Here is a 13,514-nt window from a genome sequence, read left to right as displayed (position 1 = left end):
TTTTCATTAATGCGCATGAATGTCGTAACCTATGACCAAAATTATCGGGATGATTCGAGAGTTAGTTTTGTAAATTTTCAACGATGCGCATGAACTTCATTATACGTCCAAAATTATCCGGACGATTCGGGAGACAGTTTCGAGAATTTTCAATGGTGCTCAGTGTGTAGATTGATAACATTTTCTGGCAGATTATGTTGGATGCCACTCTGAAATACTCTATCCGTCAAGGCAGTAATGAGAGATATTTATTATTCAAACGCTTCTGAAACTGTAATCAATTTCTTTTAGTAAATTATTATATACTGGGCATCAGTAAAAGTATTTATTCCAAGGTTTTTAGAAAAAATGTTTTACGATTTCTTAGGTTAGAATCCAAAGATTCGAATGATCTCAATATTTTGGTCCTTAAGTTAATTGCGTGGGGAAACAAAAAGGCCTTTCAATCAAAAACCTAAACAAGTTGTAATGTATATTTTAAGTTTATAATAGTTATTTTAAATTTATGCCTCTGCTAGCTTCAGCTTACAACTGTCTACCAGAATGAGGATTATTGAATAGAACGCATTTGCCTGCGGGCTACGTCTTTTTAAGCCGTTATTACGCTCGACCGTATTACGTGCCTTTTGATAGCTTCGCTGGCTAATTTAATATTACCGGCCAATTAGCTTAGAACTGTGTTAGCTTCGGCTAAATCTTTTTAGCTAGTCATTTAAGCCATTGACAAAGTTTAACTTTCTTTAATTCTCATCTCTCAACGAAAGGTAAAGAAAAACGTCAGCAAGTATATCTCAATGACATCTCAAAACTTTAATCACTTTTCTTTTTAGTTATATTATAAGTTATTTCTTCCGCCTTCTTAGCATGCCTTCGTGGTGTGGTAGTCTATACCCTCGGCGCGCATTCGAGAGGTCCGTGGTTCACATCCCGGCTAGGGCATTGCTCATTTTTCAAGTCTCCTGCTTTAAAGCAACCCAATGTCTCTACAATATGACATGTGTATATAAAAGGAAGACTATAGAAAACATTAATATAGAGACCTGAATTATAGGTAAAGTATTGTATTGTAGGTATAAGCGCAGGGTCAGCAGCAATAGCCAAAATGGCTGCCTACCTCGAAACATATATGAAAACTAGAAATAGCTTTTATTCGACTTTGAGACTCAAAAAGTGAAAGCTCATTAGAAATTCATCGAAGAATGAAGTTGCAATACTGGATGATGTATTGATTGTTTATTGCTTCAACAGATTTATGAGTCGCCACCTCAAATGACGATTCGTTTACAAGATGGCAATGCGGACGCAGTGAAGTCAAAGAGGTAATGCACAAATGGCTGCTCAGTTAGTCAAAAGGTAATGTTTTTCCAAACTCACATGTTACTGAAGCCTTGTAATACCAGCTTCAAACGCTGTGATCTTTGACGTGGTAGAATTTGAACTAACGATAAGTATGAGCTACTTGACGTGCCAGAGTGGATAAACACTTACATTAGAAATTAGATTCACAAAACAATTAAATGTCAATTAACTGAATTTGATTAATTCTACAGTAGAAGATCAAACTAAAACTAATGCAGGAATAAAGGCTGCGTTACTTACGATACAAAATTTGAAAAAAGACTAACTTCATTTACAATGCACAGAAAACAATGACGGATCGACACAAGACGACACCTAAAAATTTTACATAAGGAAACTACACTCATGTCCATAAATTAAGGATAATGCAAAATCAGGCAAAGGAAGAGTTAGAAGAAAACAAATTTGACTTATTTGTAAAGGTTATTTATTAAACGAAAGGTAAAGAGCAAAAAAAGATGCTATATGTTTGATATTATTAAAAAAATTAACGATTTTTTCTCCCTGGAGCAAATTAAAAAAAAAAAAAAAAAAAAAAAAACCTATTTACAAAAAACCAATATTACATGGTTGGTATGATTATTAATACATTGTATGTCTCCCAGACGATGCAATACAGTCCGTTCAACGCCTAGGCATGTTGAGTATCAAATTATCGATCTGATCTTGGGGGATATTACACCACTCAGAAAGCAATGCTCTCCGAAGTTCCGGTAGACATGTAGGAGGAGGTTGACGGGCTGCAACTCGTCGGCCAAGCATATCCCACACGTGCTCTACTGGATTCATGTCCGGTGAGAATGCTGGCCAGTCCATACGGGTGATATCCTTCAATTGAAGGCATCCGTTTACGATGTTTGCACGGTGAGGACGGGCGTTGTCATCCATAAACACAAATTGTGCGCCCATGGCGCCCCGAAACAAACGTACATGTTGTTCCAGAATGACGTCCCGATAGATTTGGCTTGTCAGGGTTCCAATTTGAACATGCAGGTCAGTTCTGGAACCCAGAATAATTCCACCTCAAACGAGCACTCCTACACCACCGTAACGGTGTCGTTCAGTGATGTTTTCTTGGTGGTAACGGGTACCTGGAGCTCTCCATTTGAAAGTCCGGCGAGAATCAGACTGCAAGCTAAACTTGGACTCGTCGGAAAACATCACAAGCCCACTGTTGCGGTATCCACAATGCATGCTCTCTACTCCAGGCTAACCGCAGGCGACAGTGAGTTGCAGTAAGTGGAACGCGTCTGACAGATCTACGAGCATATAGACCAATCTTCCCTAAGCCTCTGTACACGGTCTGCCTTGAAATTGTCGTACCAGTGGCTGAAGAGAGCTGACGAGACAGGTCTGAGGCTGTGCTCCGCCTGTTTCTTTTGGCAGTAACTGCCAAATACCAGTCCTCATTCGGCGTTGTAACTCTGGGGAGACCTGTGCTGTAACGTCTACTCACATTACCATAATCTTGGACTCGTTGCCAAAATCTGGAGATCTGGGGAATCTGGAGAATCTGGGCAATTCCAAGTTCGTCTGATACTTCCAGTTGGGTACGCCCACATTCCAGACGGCCGATAATTCTACCACGTAAAAAATCATCCAAATGCGTCTTTTGTGTCATAACTATTCGGTTATTGCACTGAAATGCTTATAAAGCACCTGCGAACAATTTTACTTCTTTTGCCTGTATTCCTTATATATCAGTCTCTTACACTCTCGTCATTTTGACGTGCCATTGCCATCGGTGTCATCTGGTTACTTCCTGAAATTTGCATATGATTCTTGAAGATTTGTGTAGTGATTTTACAGGTGATATATTTATTTTAGAGTTCGATTTCCGCGTGACTCCGAATTATCCTTAACTTATGGACATGAATGTAAATTCGTAAGCCCATTCACCCCTAGACGAGATCTCAAGTTGATTGGCAATAACCGGTGACGAACAATCTTCCTTACGTTTCAGCTGCGAGTTAGCTTTTCCGTAGCAATTCTACAACCTCAAGATCTTCAGCTGAGGAGTTTGGCAGTACAGTGCAAATTCCGAGATCGGGACTTCCAATATCCGGAATGATCTAAAATCTCGAAAAAATCCCAAATCCGGAATCGTGGAAGTCTCAACGAATCCGTACTTTGGACTTTGTACTGTATTTAAGCTTAGCTGAGAATAACTTAAATTTCCTTAACATTCTCAGCCGTGGAGATTATTATAGCGGAAGCTAAAAAGAGGTAGTATGGAAAGTAACACCTATTTGCTTCTGAATGTTTTCAGTAAATTACAGGTAAAAGTTTCTCAATTTCATTTGTGCAAATTCTAACAGTAAGTGAATTTTGTAATTAGTTTCCGACTCTTCATTAAAAATTTTAAACCTTCTGCTGCCAAAGATAAAAAAAAAAAAAAAAAAAAAAAAATTTCAAATTTTTCTTTTATTTCATTCACTATCACAAGTAATACAGAAATTATTTTGTTTTTCAAGTAATTTCAAAAATACATAATGATTTTCCATTTATATAGTTTGAGATATTTTTAGCACCAGAAACTCAAAATTTGGAAGAATATATATATAAATAAAAGAAGGAAATGAACCTGGAAATATTCCAGTGTCAAACGTAAAGAAGAACTTAATATATATTCTAAATATATACATCTATTCATTCGTTCGCAGTATGAATTCAAATACGGATTTATACGTGAATAAATAAAACCCTACATGTGACCAGACTTATCCTTTTGCTGGCCTACATTTAGAATTATATATACGGGAATGAAAGGAGAATAAAAAACGCGGAGTACATACACTCGGCAGAATCCTACGATAAACACTTAATGCGAATCGCATTATCCACAAATGTCACGCCATGTCTCGTGAGATGCATAAATATTTTATTCATATCCATGAGAAAATATTTATCTCAATTCCCAACAGAGCTAAATGTAGGAAATGCGTTTGGCTTTCAACATTTGTGATACCCATTCGTTGCTTTGAGAATGAACCAATGAAATATGTAATTTGGTTACGTGAGAAAGCTCTGAGATCCAAGTTTTACTTCAAATGCAGCTTCGAAATTACACACTATTTCGACGGTTTATGCATTGCCACTGAATAACTCGTTTTTGGGGTATGATTTACGAATACATCACCATTCATTATCACGAAAGCGTGCACTTTCAACATAAGGAACTCGAGAGATATCAGTTAGCAATTCCTTCAAATTAAAATTTCCTTTATAGATCATTTACGATTAGATGACCCTATCATTGCTCAATGGTTTTTTAAGCTTTGAAATCTATAGTTCTTCAAATAGCAAAGAACATTTCAAGGATTTGAATTTGGATTATTTAATTATGGCAAAGCACACTAGGGCTATCTACCTAAAAGGAGGGATGCCTTCGTGGAGGACTTTCTAAAGGACACTGGCTTATATATACGTTACACATGGCTACATACGAAAACACCCATGCAGCCAGCCCGTTCGCGGGATTCGAACCTCGGACCGAACTACCAGTGTTCCGCGTCTTTACCGCTCGGCCGCTGGTGGGCCAAGAACATTTCAAGTCCATTTCATTAAAACATATGGCATAATAAAAAAAGAAGAACAAAAACACACAATTTAACTAGCACTGACGGCACTTAATAGAATTTAACTGGCACTGGCTGCACTTAACAGAACTTAACTAGCACTGGCGCCCAATACGTGCTGGTGGGATTCGTTTTAGCAGTTGCTATAACAGTGTCACAGAAGTAACTGTAACTGCAGAAGCCACTAAAAAGCCAGCTGCTGTACTCGGAGTTTCAAGCTTTGTCTCTTTCAAAGTAATTATTCAGCTGCATTTTCGATGGGAATTCAACCTGAAATCTTCTTAAGTACTGACTTAACATGCTGACTGCTATGTGATGTTGATGTGATCTTCTATTCAGTGACAGCAGCATTAAACGTACCAAAGCAGGCTGTTGAAAAGGAATTCCGCAAAACCAAATAACGAATTTCGGATTCTCGTGAAAAGATTAAACACAGCAAAGAAATAAGACATATTTAGTATATATGACAAACACTTAAGCATAAAATGTATGTAATTATATTCAGCGTTCAGCAACTTTACTGCTTGGCCGCTAGATACAAGTTTGAAAACATGCAAAGTTCAGTTTCGCATATAAGGCGAATGACTTATTGATTCATAGCTTTGGAATAAAACCTTTCTAGAAAAAACTAATACTGCGCTATAGCAGGAAAAAATCAGTTTAATTTAAATTAGCATTCGATATTGTCTCAATGACTTGTTATTTATCTCATGAAAAAGTATGATTTTTTAATTTAATTTTTTTAATTATGTAATATTACGGGTTATTCTCAATTAATAGCTATAAAAAAGGACGTCTGTACCTCATATTTATTTCATTTATGCAAAACCTAAATCTCCAGGGATGTAGAATAAATTCCAGTCGCAGAATATATGAAATTTTTTTTTAGTTCTAAACTGAATATCAAATGGCTATTAATTAACTGGTTATTATTAAATAAAAGAGCTAATAGTTTTAGATATGTGTGGGGGGAAAGAGCTGGAATGTTGGATGAACTGAGCTTTTTTAAAAACTAAGAAATTTTAAAAAGAGTTATTTTTCAATATCGGATTAATTATTTCAAAACTTTCTAATGTTAAAAAAATTTAAAGTTTTTACTAAAACCTGAACAATAATTAAACCCACCAAAATTAAACCAAGGAAAGCAAAATAATAAATAAAAAACTAAATCGCTTAAAATGCATATCTTTTTAATTACGTCGTTCTTTTTTAACACCACAGAAAGATAGGTATAAAATACAAATTGGTTGAACAAATATAAGAATGCAAGGTAACATATTAGATAATTTGTACTTAATTTTCAGTTAGAGGTATGACTAATAAAGTGTAGAGTCATAAGGTTATTTTGGGGCAGTAGATGGAAAAATGCGCAAGTTTCTCGCCGGGACTCGAACCCTAGACCTCTCGAATAGTCGTCGAGTAGGTTTCCAGTTACACCACAAGGACGTGCGGAAACCACGCTGAGAGTCAGTATCCAGGCTGAATCTTGACTCATCTGTAAAACCACGGTGCTGAAGTTGGGTCCATAGCGCATGTTGTCCGCATCATGGTTAACGCGCTGTCGTGCGCGATGCAGTAAGTGGGACGCAAACAGGACTCTTCTGGCGCTTGAAAGTGTTGCCACAAAATTGTAGTATTGCCTGGAAAAATTTGGGAGAAAAATTTCAAGAAAATGCTATTAGATAATTTTGAAGAAAATCTTGACGATCATTCCATACAAAATTTAAAAAAAAAAAAAAAAAAAAAAAAAAAAAAAAAAAAAAAAAGGAGAGAGAGAGAGAGAGAGAGAGAGATGCTTGGGCTGCTGGAACTCATTAATTAAGACTTAAAAATTAAGATTTCTTAAAACTGAAATCTTTGCTTTAGAATGACTTTTTCCACTATGAATATCCAATCTAAACTTGAAACTTTTGTGCAAAGCATTCTTAGGATTACAAAATACACTACAGGTCTATATTTTAAGGATATTTTAATATTAATAAAAAGCAAAATTTTGAAAAACGTGCTTTGTCAAAAAATTTGGCTTTGTACACTGCACAAAAAAAGGGGGGCAGATCTATATCTCCCGTTCTACTGGGCCGATTGACGAAATTCAAGTAGTACATTTCATATCTCCAAAGCGAGACTTAGGATATATATTACATTTATATATAGCATTGTTCTAGCATAGGTATTTTGGCACAAAATCGGACTTTTTTGGAATAACATACCATATTTCGATTCTACAACTCAAATTACGCCTAGATATTAGATTTTGTAAAATTTTGTGTTAAATTTACGGAGAAATTCAAAAATTTATCTTGGCGCAATTTTTTTCAGTTATCGCTAAGAATAACTGACTTGGCGAACTTCTTAATATTATGGCAACCAATTTTCCTTTCCCTTCCATTATGCCTGAGCAGAAAAAAAAAAAAAAATCACCTCGTTCCTATCTTTTTACATAGTGCATGAGCGGGAAAAAATTCACATCCTTCCTACTTTCAAATAATTTTAGCAAAGTGTCTAAACCACATTTGATGTTTTATCGCTTTCAACACATATGCTAAATTTCAAAACGCGCCAATATATAAATTCACGTATATCTTCGGAAGTTTTGAGTAAAAACTGTATTTTTTTGCAGGTATGCTTAGACATATGTCTACTTTAAGATGAGGGTGAAAATTTTATACATTGTAATTGAAAATTTTTTTGAAAAAATTATGAAATTTATTTAAAATATAAATTTTAAAAATAAATCATAAAAAATTGCTGAATTTAATTTGGAATGAACCTGAATTTCGAAAGTGAAAGAAAGAATCAAATAAAATTAATAAAAAAAGACATTAATAAATATATACCAAACTCGATTAAACTCAATGAGGAGTTGAAATTCTGAAAGCTAATTTTTTAAAAACTACTCGTGCAATTTTTCCAAAACTTGGTAATTCGGCGTAATTTGAAGCGTAGAATCGAAATATGGAAAAAAAGTTGGCATGTCATTTCAGAAAAAGTCCGATTTTGAGTCAAAATACCTATATTATAACAATGCTTTATATAAATCTGATACATATCCTAAGTCGCGCTTTCCAGACATGTTAGGTTAGGTTGGGCTATCTGCCTAAGAGGAGGGATGCCTTCGTGGAGGACTTTCTAAGGGAATTGGCTCGTATACACGTTACACATGAGGAAAACCACGAAAACACTCATGCAGCCAGCCCGTTCGCGGGATTTGAACCTCGGACCGAACTACCAGTGTTCAGCGACTTTACCGCTCGGCTGCTGGCTTTCCAGACATGAAAAAGGCAAGTTCAATTTCATCAATAGGTGAAACGGAAATAGAACGGAAGACATAGAACTTGCCCCCCCCCTTTTTTCCCGCAGTGTACCTGTTATTTTTATATAATTTAAGTAAAATAGTTTGATAATAAAATGATGCTATAAAATAGCAACAGTTATCCAAATAATCTTTGACAAAAGAAAATAAAGTTTATTACGTTTTGAGTGCATATTCCTTTTAATATTTAAAGTATAACAGAACTGAAGTAAACTTCATGTTAGCTTAAGGCAGAATAACTTAATATTGAGAATTCCAAACTTATGTTCGAAATCAGCTTTCAAAGTGCAGAATGAGAAAAGAAAATTAGATCTAAAGAGGAAAAGCATTAAAACTACATTATGAAACACTGATTTATTTATTGTTTTTATTTTTTTATTTTTTTATTTTTTTTTTTTTTTTTACAGATTCAGGAAATGTAGCTAAAAGCATATAGCAAAAGCTCACCACAAATTACAGCAAAGATATCATAGTTTTAAGGAAAAGGCGTCAAAACATTTAAAAAGAAGCTTTTAACTTCTCTGCTTTGGACCCTTTAAATATAAAGGACAAAAATATAGTGAAGTCTTTGAGACGAAGCATCATATTTCCTAAAAGAAGCCTTTTTCTTTTTGATGATCTTTAAAGTAAAAAAATCTGATGTTTACACCACATGACTTCCTTGTACGGAATATTAAAAAATTAAACGTATTTTTTCCTGTATTTCATTTAAACTTAGAATTTCATTAGAGATATATTTCTCATTCAATTAACTCAGTTCTGACTTCGCGACAAGGCAAAAATACATAAAACCTCAAAATATCTTTATTAAAATTTAAAAAATATAGAAAAATATAAAGCACCAAATACAGTTAAAATAATTATAAAAACAATTTTTACAATTCAAATTAGAGTCTGTACGCAAAAACAAGCAATTCGGCCAGCGGGCAAGAAGGCAGACTTTTCGGTGCATACAAATTAAACTTTACTTTTGGTCCTACTCCGCAAAAAGACACTAGATGCAGAAACTGACTTAATTCACTATTCTGCTAAGTTTCAAATGTAAACAAATATGGCTGCTATGGTAAAAAATTAGGCTTAGCCGCACTTAAACAACTTTAAATTGATGATAATTCTACAATATAACACGCAGATTAACTAAAAGCAGAAAAACTTAACCGGAAGATAAGAACAACATAATTCAATCATTTTTAAAGCAAAAAAAAAAAAAAAAAAAAGAATTTACCAACATATAAAAATAAAAATATTGAGCTTACGGAACCAAGTAACAAAGTGGATATATATATATATATATATATATATATACTTTTGTTGCGGCCGATAGCAACCCAAAAGGGAGGTGCACAACTACATAGTATAGCAGTTCGATCTACAAAATTTCAACGTTCTGGGACTACTTGTTTTTGAGTTATGCGAGATACGTAGATACATACGTACAGAAGCTACGAAAAAATCTCTTCTGAATCCATTTTAAATCAGTTTTATAATTCGTTTGAGGAAAAAGAGTCCTTTATTCTGTCCTTACATGCCGATGCCACGCAAAAACATCGTAAACTGCATTCGATAGCTGTCAAAATGGATATTTTCCTTGAAATATGACACCCAAAAATTTTCGGGATTGCATTCCTTTCTTTACTTTGTACAAAGAAGTAGAAACTGTGGATTTCTGCCGACACTTCGCATTACAGTTGGTAATTATTTAAGAACATTGTTTCATTCTAAAGCAGACATCAAGGGAAGTGAACTTTTATGTTTCCACTTCTTTGTTTTAGGGATGTTTGGATTCCTTCAACATCGGAACGACTGCAATTATAGCGTGCGATATAGAAATAAAATAGCTAACAATCAAGTTAATCTTCAAGCAGTTAGCTTGATAGCTAAGTGTGAAAAAAGCGCCATTAAGATTTTCCAAAAGCTTGAACAGTTAGTTTATAACTTTAAAAATAAGACATTTTATCTCCCTCATTTAATACGTTTTACAGTTGTTTTTTAAATTCGAAAACTCTAACTTGAATAATTCTTCAGAAACAAATCAAGCAAAACCATTTTGCTGATCAAACATTATTAAATAGTTCCAATAACTGAACTTCATGCTGCATATTCTTTTGCCATTAGAAAGATGTTACCTTTATGTAAAAAACCACAAATAATAAGAAGAGCTGATATTTGAAAGCATTCATTAATTTGCTTGTAGCATTACATAATTTTAATTCTAATTAAATTAATTGAATATCTAGGTTATATATATGATTTTAATATTTGATAGACTAAAGTAAAAAACTTCTAAAAAGAGGAAACTTTAAAAGAAAAAAGAAAAAAAAAAAAAGCTGGGTTTTTTTTTTTTCCCTGCTCCGTTATCTTAAAATATTTTAAAACACGAAACATACAAAGAAATTATCAAGAAGAAGCTTCAGTATTTTCAAAAAGTATTTACGTCTTGAACAATGAAGGAGATGGAATTTTTGCCCTGATTTGATGAAGAGAATCTCAAATATAAAGAGCTTAATTTTCCAATGCAGTAGTAAAAATTTACTTGCAATATTATATTGTTGCCTGCATACGGGTTTGTAATGGTTTTAATGCAAACGAAACCGATGATAGCCTATTAAAAATCGATCTTTAACCCCCCCCCCAAAAAAAATTCTTTGCAGTTTTAAAACTTTCCACTAAAGCACTCGTACAGCTCTTCTCAGTATCACACATCACAGAGCACTATCAGTAGTTACACTCCAAACTACTAAGAACGTTAAACACAACGCAATGAAAAACGCATCTAAAAGGGAAGGTCTAAAAAGGGAAGCTCTCACGAATATCTCAATACTTCGAAGTCAAGCTTGGAACTAAAAACCGAGAGCTGATGCTCTTTCCAGTCTTATATACGTTTCCTACGGCAGCCTAGAAATCTCTAGTACCTTCTCTTTCTCAAAATTACTGTAAGGCATACGCAATTAAAGTTCCACATAAGGGCCGGATACGGCTATATTTACATATAGGAATCAATTACAATTACTTTATTAAAGTACCAGTAAGTTATACAGGGACCGAACCCAAATGCCGCCAAATGGAATTGCCGATTTTGGCGATTTTTTGCCCCAATCTAGACAACAATTAGCCGGGAAAACCATCGCCAGCTTGGGAATGTTTCGTCAGTTTTGGGAAGATAGCCGTTTACCTCAATGTTAAATAGAATTGCCCCTGTGATGTTATTTTTCCGGCAGAGCTCCGTCTCTTAGGACTTTCATGTACATTATATAAAAGATACTACAGTTTCACATATAATTTCACTAAAATTATGCACACATACATAAAATGAGTAAGAATATATTTTTAAATGTCGGTTAAAATAATTAAAGCATCCAGATTTACACTGAGAATTTAATACAGTAGTTTAGTTAACATCGGCTCCTGACTATAAAATATTTCTTTTCTGCGAAAGACCCATTTTTTTCAAATTCGGCTCACTAAAGTTATCTGTCAGTTGTGAGGGTTCAGAAACAATAGCTTGTTAAAATGGAAAAAGCTTATTTGTAATATGCTTCTCCAAATTTCTAAAAAAGAAATTAATAACCGAGAAGCGCATTTGCAGTGATAAATGAAATTTCAAAACAATAAAAAAAAATAAGAATGGAGAATTTCAGAAGTAAGCCAACGGCATGAACAGGTTAAACGTATACTACCCGACACTGAAAATGCAGCACCATGAAGGAGTAGCCAGAAAATTATGCAGATTTCAGGGTAAATGCGCATCACCAAGTTATGCGAATGATGTGAAATGCGCAGCTCTCAAGAGATCATTGAAGAAGATATAAGGGAAGGAACCTGCAGAATACTCAGTTTTCGTGCCATTATATTTGTTAGGGAAATCATTATAATAAATTTGTTCTTGTCTAAGAGAACGCGTGTTATAACAGAAGATGCCAAGCCGTAGTCAAAGGAGTCAGTTCCAGCAGACAGACAATTTTACGAGAGGCATAGTGATCAAACTAAGAAGAGCAGGTTGATCCATACAGCAAATCCCAGCTGACGCACAACTGGACGCGTCGACAATGCACTGGCTGTGGCGAAGATAGTCGGAACAAGGAAATGTGGCAAGTTCGAGGGATGCCGGCGCAGAATGACTTCAGCACGGGTTGATCGACGCATCCGTCGACAAGCGATGGCAAACTTGCAAGCCACTTATTACCAAACATACCTCCAAGCCAAACATAGCTCCATTCTGCAGTATGCTCAAGACACCCTGGATATTCCCACATCTACCAGAACCATTTGCCTTCGATTGGTGATTAGTGGTTTACACTCGTGTCGTCCATTAAGGATTGCCATTGACCCTACAGCATAGAGACCAGCGTCTGCAATAGTGCCGGGACCGAGCGATGTGGAAGACGGAATGGTACAAGGCTGTGTTCTCCGATGTGTTACGCTTTTGTTTCTGCAATGATAGTCGCATCGTACGAGTGTGGCATCGATGTGGAGGAATGTCCAATCCAGCAGCAAAGGTGAAACGCCTACCGAGCAACGCGGCATCAGAGTCTGGGAGCCATTGCGTACGATTCCAGGTCACCTCTAGTACGTATTCAAGGCACTATGACGGCCCAACGATACATGGATGATGTGCTGCGGCCGGTGACACTCCCTTACCTTCTGGAAGTGCCCTTTATCAGCAGGATAAAGCCCACCACACACTGCTCGCATCAGCCAATGTGCTCTGCAAAGGTTGTATAGATGTTTTCTTGGTCTCACCAACCTTCTCTTCTGATCTCTCACCAATTGAACACATTTGGGATGTCACTGGACGCTATTTGTAGAACCTGCCATTTCCGCGTTCAGAACACGAACTGTGGCAAATGGTTGATACGAAATGGAGTCGTTCCTCAGGACACCATCCGTAGTTTCATTAACTTAGTACCTAGACGTGCTGCTTCATGTACCGCCGTCGAAGGTGGTCCTACAACGTACTGAGCCGATGCTGTTCTCGCTCTGTATTATGCATATCATTTCGAAATAAAGATCACTTATTGTTCCTTTCTGTGTGTCTTTGTCTGTCGCGTTTCATCACTTTCTGGCCACCCTTTCTTGGTGTTTTCAATGTCGGGTAGTGTATTAGAAAAAGAATATCTCTTATAATGACTGATGAAAAAGTAAAAGAAATATTAAGATGTTCCCAATTAGAAAATAACACAGTTTCAGTCTTCCATTACATCTAGAACATAAATCACCTGAAGAACAGGAAACGTACAAAGATATTTAAGCTCTAAGAAGCAAAG

General features: G+C 35.5%; 1 protein-coding gene across 6 annotated transcripts in view; it reads right to left on the bottom strand.

Moving 5' to 3' along the window:
* Positions 1-13,514, bottom strand: part of LOC118199997 (uncharacterized) — a 56,216-nt gene that overhangs the window by 18,833 nt on the left and 23,869 nt on the right. For 5 of the 6 annotated variants that reach the window (XR_015038267.1, XR_015038269.1, XR_015038268.1 and 2 more), the window contains one exon: positions 6,113-6,577. The exons of the other annotated variant lie outside the window; for it this stretch is intronic. The gene's annotated coding sequence lies outside the window, so the exon portion shown is untranslated. Of the gene's footprint in view, positions 1-6,112; positions 6,578-13,514 lie in introns of those variants that run through there. 6 annotated transcript variants of the gene reach the window in all.

This window comes from Stegodyphus dumicola, chromosome 12 (assembly GCF_044657685.1).
Source record: "Stegodyphus dumicola isolate Sdum_Otavi_A_Nest chromosome 12, ASM4465768v1".
Classification (NCBI taxonomy): domain Eukaryota; kingdom Metazoa; phylum Arthropoda; class Arachnida; order Araneae; family Eresidae; genus Stegodyphus; species Stegodyphus dumicola.
The sequence above is the reverse complement of the archived record's forward strand: the minus strand, read 5'-3'. Positions and strand labels throughout refer to the sequence as shown.